General features: G+C 45.5%; 1 long non-coding RNA gene across 1 annotated transcript; it reads left to right on the top strand.

Annotated features, from left to right (window-relative positions):
* The first annotated feature begins 1,330 nt into the window (after window positions 1-1,330).
* LOC310889039 lies at window positions 1,331-6,834 on the top strand. Its single transcript, XR_014576334.1, has 4 exons — window positions 1,331-2,998; window positions 3,110-3,204; window positions 3,346-3,444; window positions 5,027-6,834. It is a non-coding gene; the product is annotated as an uncharacterized lncRNA (long non-coding RNA).
* The last annotated feature ends 913 nt before the right edge of the window (window positions 6,835-7,747 follow it).

Here is a 7,747-nt window from a genome sequence, read left to right as displayed (position 1 = left end):
AAGAACATCGCCGGGTCTTTCCCTTTGGGGTCATCACACGGGCTCTGTTACCTCTCCAATGCACAGTCGGGCAGAGGTCTGCTTCTAATCCAGCATCACTTCTGAATTATGTCTTGCCTGGAAACAGGTTTTTGCAATGAAAAATCCAGTTCCAGCCAGACAAGATACCCATGAATTCTGGAAACCCTTGCTGCTTGAGAGAAAATCTGAGACGTGTAACTGCCAGTCAGAAAACCACACAGGATAGGAGGCACTCCCAGTGGTCAGGGTGTGATTCTGAGACATGACGTGACTTAAATCTCCTCCTTTTGTGTATTTCTGTGCCTTGATCAGAACCTCAGCCTGTCTACGTCCTCCATTTCTACACTGATGAAGATGACACCCCATCACACCCCACTAACGCTCACCCAGATATTGCTCTGATTAAGAAAGTGCATGACATGTGCCATTTGGGATTTGAATATAACATTTAATTTGATTCAAGAAGTACTTTGTATTTGTCCAGAGTTCAGAAACATTTTGTTGTGCGGTGGATCCACAATGAGATTTTGCATTTTCTGGCGTCACAATGTTGTAAAAGCAGTGATTCCCACAGCTGCTCCCTTTCTGAAGCAATTCAATCTGATCATACAGGGCATACTTTGTGCTGCTGCTGCCTTCATTAATTAAATTCTTCTTCAACCATGAAGTTGCATCCATATGCAAGTTAAGGGAAAACTTGGCATGATCTTTTCAGGTACTTTGGGTCAAGTGATAATTTGGCTCCCAGTAGCTCAGAGGCAAACACCATTATCCACTCAGCAGCACTTCATCTCTATCAGCTTTTCAGCTGCAGGAAAAAAAAAAATGTAATTAGGAGGCCTTGTGACAAAGAGCAGTGGCTGGATGCAGACTCAGATAGGGATTTTTAAGTGTGTTTGTTGCTTATGGCCAGTATACAATTCTTGCTTTCAGCACGCTCAAAAGAGAGTGAAGAGCAGAAGCAGCAAAACTCTCCCACCTCCTGCACCCTTTGAACTTGTCTCAAGCTCCTGCTCCTAAATTTGTGTGATCTTATCAGCACGCAAACATCCTTTATGGTTGGTTAATCGCTGCAGCAAGGATAAGGACTTCTTACGCATTGGTTTGTGCTCCGTTTCTTCTGGTGCTCATTTGTTTTCTGAGCACATGGCTTGAGCAGGACCAAGAGGTGCCGAGGAATCTGAGCTTGCCACCTCCCCAGCTGAAGGCCATGATGCTCCACCTGGACAGGGTATGATGCCCAGATGACTGTGACAAGACCATAGGGGGCTGGTTTTCCTTCTGCTTTGCCTGTCAGGGGGGGCTAACAGTGCTGCCGGCCTTCACCTTTGAGGTCTGGACCACTGTTTAAAGAGATTATTCAAAAGCATAAAGTATAGGCATATTGGAAAACAAAGGCAGAAACTTTTCACAACTGCTTTAAGCTATGGAGCAAATACAGTAAACGCATAAGCCAAGAAGTTCAGGTTTAATTCTTTTGCATTTCGGTGAAGACACAAGAATTAAGATCAATCCTTCTTTGATTTAACCTTATTCATTCATGATGTCCTTTTTCAATAGTCACTGAAGGAATGGTATCTCGGAAAACAGCTACCCTGCTCTTAGCTCCCAGCCTCTTCCAGCCCACGCCAAGAACAAAACCTCATTTTCTCTCAGCTGCTGTTGGTATAGCAGGGGTTCCTCTGCTACTCTGCAGTATGCCCATCCCTCTTTTTTTCTCCTTCATGGGGAATCTGCTTCTCCTCTTTCTCAAAAGTACCCAGCAGAGAAAAGGTCCCCTCTCCCACACAGCTCACATTCGGAGGGACTCAGCAAGGAGGGGGCGGTCTGGGTTGTCACGAGCTCCTAGGACTCGTTCTGGAGCTTTCAGTCGTTTAAGAGAAGTGAGTGACTGCTGCTTTACCATGGTCCTTGGTAAACTGCAACATAAAGTGTGGCTGTTACCCACACTGTTTCAGTGATGTTTTGTCCTGACAGCCTCTACACTGAGCTACGAGCAAGGAACAAGCATCCCTCTTGGTTTGCCATACCAGGGAACTGCTGGGTGAGATTCACAACTTCAGCAGTGCCTATTTCACTCCAACTTCACTGCTCTGAACTCTTTGCAACTTTGAAGAAGCGAGTTGGCAGATAGACGGGTAGCCTCACCACACCGTGCTTGCACTACCCTTGGCCTTCATCTGGAGCAGGTAGCTGAGACCAGGCAAAAGAGAGTAAGCAAAGGATAGTCTGAAGCATATCAAAGCTGCAGAGTGTGTTGGTGCCTCACCAGCAGGGAGAAGTTCCCGACTCCCATCTCTATGAAGTGGAGCAGGAAAGTACAGCTTATTCAGATAAAAGGACTTTCCTCTGAGAATGTGAATTAACAAGCAAGTTGTAACTGGTGCCTGTGCTTCTGGCATACGATTAGCTCAATTCGTGCCCCTTTTACATTTCTAAAGCCATGAAAGCCACCACCCTGGTGAGATCGGCATGCCAGCCCCAGCTGGAAAGTGTTGTGCCCCCACAGCACCCACCTGTGCCCCAACAACCATGCCTCTTTTCAGGCAAAATGCAGAAACAAAACCCACAGAAATGCAGCCTTCTTCTGTGGGAAAGTTGGGCGGGGAGCTATTACCAAAATACAAGAGTTCTGCATCATAATAACTCCTTGCTCTTGGAGACACGAATAAAAGAAATTTCATGACTTCTTGCTCTGAGGAGTAGAGGAGCAGTAGTTAAAGCTCGTTAGGCTCTGGAGGTTTCAAAGCGGTTGAGTGATGAGATCACCCTTCTCCCAGCAGCCGTGCTTGGACACGATGTGGTGGGAAGGTGCTGCTAGCTCTGGGCTTTGCTCAGCTCTCACGGAGCCCAGCAACCCATCGGTAGCAGCACACACACACGGGGACCAGAGCAACTTTGTTGTTCCTGTCGGCAGTGCTACGTCTGGTGAAGGAAAGACTCTTTCCTCTGTACAACTGTCTGCAAGCAATGTGTAGTAATGCTTTCTGTGGAAAGCAGCTGCTATCTGAGATCATTCAGACCTAATGTTTCACTGCCAGTTGTGCAGCACACATAGAAACTGAGCTTGACCCTTCTTCTGCCACAGGGAGGCATGGAGCTGATCAAGAGGAGTGGGGCTCTGATGTGCAGTCCTCTGCCCATATCCCATATGGCACCACTGAGACTGCATCATCTAAAAAGGTAAGGGGAACAAACCCCGGAAGGAGAAAAACCACCAGTTAGAGGAACAGAGGAAGATGAAAGGTGGGGTCCGTCCCACCTTATGTCCTCTAGGCCTCTTGGCTCCCCACTGTCATCACAAGACAATTCACCCTCCCGTAGGTGCCTGCTCACCCAAGCGAGGTGAGGGTATTGCCTTTCCCAGGAGCTTAGGAGGAGCTGGCACGACTAACTTCACCCAGGAGACATCCAAGTCTAGAGGTAAGATGACCTCACAAAGAGAATGGGATGGCAAATTCGGGGGCAAAGCCTGGAGCTGGCCCCAGGTGTTCCCAGACTGCATTTAGTGCCTTAATCGTGTAACCAGTGTGGACGAAAAACATACTAGATTAGCTTTACTTGACGTAATATTTGAGTATGAGAGTGCTGCACAGATTATTGCAGCAGCACTAGTATATAATGACTTTACATTGATCTACTCAACTGTTTGGAAATTTTGCTTGAAAGACTTCACTCCCCCGCAGATAGGCTTTTTGGGGGCAAAATATAGCCGCAGCCTGAATGTTTGTGGTTGTTTTCTACATCTCCAAAACCAGGCTGATAAAGCAGACATCTCACCCCAAATTCGGCAGTTCTGGGAGGGCCATGCGGCCATGCCAGCTGTGGTGCCGGTGCCTTTGGCATCCCTTTTGCCAGCAGAAGCACACGGTGGAGGTGGCAGCCTGCCTCGGAGAAGCTACAACAGACAGTCGGGGGCCGTGCCCTCCCAGTGCCTGCTTCCCCGCGGCCACTCATTCCCCGCAGCCGCCTCCTGCTCCCTGGCTCCAAAAGCCTGCACAAGTCCAGCCTACACTCGCCGCACGCGGTGTAGAAATGAGTCAGTCACCAGGGCTTACAAAGATGACGCAGGCACAGCTGACACGCGTGCATCCAGCGCGTGGGGTGGGCGAGCGGCAGAAAATAATGTTGTGCGAGTGAGTGATGTGCCAAATTTGTTTTTCACTCGCTGCAAAGAGCAATTTTGTCTGCTATAGGTGAGCAATAGGCAATTTTATTTATTTATTTATTTGTTGGTAGGTAGGTACAATTGCATAGAAATCCGTTCCACAAATGAATCAGACTGTGTTCTTGTGAAAAACAGCATGGTCATTTTTATTTTTTAGAAAGATCAGGAAAATGAGGCATGTTCAGCTACTGTACTTCATGTATTTTTTGTTGTCTTTCCTGGTAAGTGGACATTTGATAGGAAAATTCCTTCATTACTTTCCTGAAATTTGGAGGGGATTAGTTTTTCTCTTACAAAATTATTCCAGTGTGCCCTGGTTAGTAACTGTGAGTCTTACTATTGTAAAATTAAGATAGGTGATCTCAAGGGGTGACCTGGATAACAAAGGAGAGACCTGTTCAGATTTCACCCATCTAGGTCTAGATACTGAATTTTACATGCAGTGTGGTTCACCTGTGTTTTGTTTACTTGTTTTCGAGAAGCTAACAGTGCCTCTGTACCCCCCATTCTCAGGGAAAAGCTGATTTTGTGGTACATAAAAGATTCATGGATTATTATGCTTCAAGGTAGGAGTTATTCTCATGTAAGACAGCTAGCCTTTCTTAGACAAGGAGACGCATCTCCTTCCACTCAGTTTTGGAGCCGCTCAGTTAAGTGCAGCACCCTCAGGCTGGGTTTGCAGAGCTACCTCCTGCTTCCACCCATTAGTGTTAACCTCTCACCAAAATAAATAAATAAATAAAATTGCTCGTTTTAGCAGATACAGCCTCAGTCACAATATTTATGGGCTAAAAGGTCTGTGAGAACCTGCTGTTTGTGTTCTTTTTTTCACACCAGGCATCCTTCCCTTCATCCCAGGCTGTGGTGGTGGCTAACCAGTGACACATCGCATGATGCTGTCGGACAGCACTAAAAAAGTCACGTCGCCACTTTGTCCCAGCATTGAGAAAAGATCCACACTAGAAGAGCTGACTGATGCATCCCCCTCCTGCATAGAAACTTCTCCCAAAACCCCATCTACTACCACCCAGGCTGGGCTCTGTGAAAATCCTCAGCACATTTACCAGGCATAGACTACAACTGGTTGCATTATATCTGACTAATACAGGCCTTTTCACTGTGCTGTCCTCTTGTGTTACGGGAAAGCATGTAAAGAGTTAAAATACACTAAAAGATTTCACAGCCCATTTTCTATCTTTTTTACAAACACCAATTTAGATTTATCACACCAAGCTGGGAACATTTTATGGGACCTCTGACTTAAAACATTGGCAACACATCACCACAGAGGTCTGCCTTTCCTTTTCCAAAAAAAAACCATGGAAATACTAAGCTGGAACAGGCTGAGATGGCCAGCCAGCTGTCTGCTATTTGAATCCCATGAAAACCCAAATACAGCTGCAGATTCAACTTTGTTCTGGTCGAATACAGCAGTCCTGGAATGTGCTCCTTTCCACTGGGGCATGAATAGTGTCAAAATTAATGCTGCTTTTTTAGCAGTATGGATAAAAAGCTGTGTGACAATTTTCTAAAGGCATGTGCAAATGGGAAATTATTCAGGAGCTAGCTGGTTTCTAAGGAGGTCCCAATAAGATCAATTCCTGACTCTTTTTCTACTGAAAATTTTAATCACTGATTTGGGGAGGAGGGGGGAAAGAAAAGAAAGAAACGAAGAGAAATCATGACCGAGAAACTCAAGGTGGCAAAAAACTTGTTGGATCAAGCTGTGGTCAGGGTTAGCAGAACCAAGACATGCTCCAGGAGGAGGAGAAAGAGGAGGAGGAGGAGGGTGCCTTCATCATGCCCACAATATGCATGATCATTGTCAGAGTTCTCTGTCTGTTACCTGCACCCTGGTTGGGAAGGACACTGAGAACACGAGGAGGGGTTAGGGAAAAAAAAAAATGCAAAACGATGATAGAATGTGCTAAACCAATGTAATGATCCAGGAGCTCCACCAGTTTTCCTAAGCAGGAGGAAGAGTATGATCACAGTCTATAACTATCAACCTATGGAAGAGGATTTTGAAGTCTCTTGTTCTGCAGAGAAAAGCGTAACAGCAGTCGGTGACTTGGTGTTGAAAATAGAAAGCTTAGATGAGAAACAGGTCACCAATCATTAAGTATGTAGGTTCTCTTACTCTGCTTAGCTTGTCGGCTTCTACAGTACTGGAAATTTTAAAATCAATTGAATTTTTTCTAGAACAGATGCTCTTGCTCCAATTAATTTGACGAAAACTTATGGTCTGCCATATGCAGATAGCCAGAGAGATGGTCAGTAACGGTTCCCCCTGGACTTGTAATTTACGAGAATAAAACCGAAATTATTACACGTACTTGATATATATTTGATGCAACACAGAACTCTGTCACCTAGGTGTGAGTGCCGATATAATTATGCCCATGATGGATTTGTAGCTGCTACAGCAGGGCTGGCTTGCTCGCTTGCCTGCTTACGCCGCGATGCCTACATTCTGTTCACAGCCTATTTCGGGCAGCATCCTGTGCGGGGGCACGCAGGCCTCTCGTCCTCCCACCCCAGCTGTCTGGGAGCTGGAGCAGGGCAGGCTGCCTGAGGTTGCTTGTGTTGGCTTGCCAGGGACCGGGGGACACCCCGTGCTCCATGCGATTGCACCAGGATTTGGGAATAATAAAGGTTTGCACTGTGGTGAATGGCCTTGGTGCGCTCCCGGATGCTAGAGTTAACTCTAGCAACTTGCATGCTGCTTGCAGCAAACAAAATGAGGTCTACGAAATGATCTTGGGCCTGTCTGGTGCAAAGAACAACAAGTAAAGATACAGGAAAGGATGAGGAGGTAAGATCTTGTGGTTAGATTTGTTGGTAATGCTGACATCCTGGAAGCATCGCGTTGCTTTTTCTGTGCTGCTTTTTTTCTTACGAGTCCCGTACCCTTGGTCAGAAGGAAATGCTACCTCAGAGTGAGAGTACAGGAAGCATATATTGTGTTTTATTCACATGGAGGATCCTAAACCACTCCAATGCTAACAAATTGGAAAAAAAATGAGAAGTAAAGAGGAAGCTGGTAAATGTGTAAGGCGCATTTTGAATGATACACTGCTAATCCAACTAATTCCCTCCCCGAACAATTTTGGGTCTCACAAAAGCATCTCTCCTTTGAATAGAAGAGCCTGAATGAGCTAAAAAATTGTCTCTCTCATATAACCTTTCTATGTGAATGAATCATAGTTCTGGTGCAGAAAGTTTATAAAAAAAAAAAAGTCTTTTAAAAAAATTTACAGCACGGTAACCATAAAATTTACGTGTAAAGCATACAATGAGTTCCTTTATTAATCTTTATCTTGCAAATCAACCGGTATTATTCCCCCCTGATTTGATCTCGCTTTATTTCCTGTTTAAAGCCAAAAGACTGCCATTTGAGGGCTGCTTTAATGCATGCCCTGAGTGCTATTATATTTGCATAACAGTACCTCTTGTTTTTCACCAACTGCACTGCTTGCTTGCACTGTATGAAGATCTTGATTAGATTTATGGCCGATTAAGAATTCTGCGTGTGAGGCACCCAACCCTGCAGATAGC

The sequence above is a fragment of the Anser anser genome (genome assembly GCF_964211835.1).
Source record: "Anser anser genome assembly, chromosome: 1".
In the NCBI taxonomy this organism is placed as follows: domain Eukaryota; kingdom Metazoa; phylum Chordata; class Aves; order Anseriformes; family Anatidae; genus Anser; species Anser anser.
The sequence above is the reverse complement of the archived record's forward strand: the minus strand, read 5'-3'. Positions and strand labels throughout refer to the sequence as shown.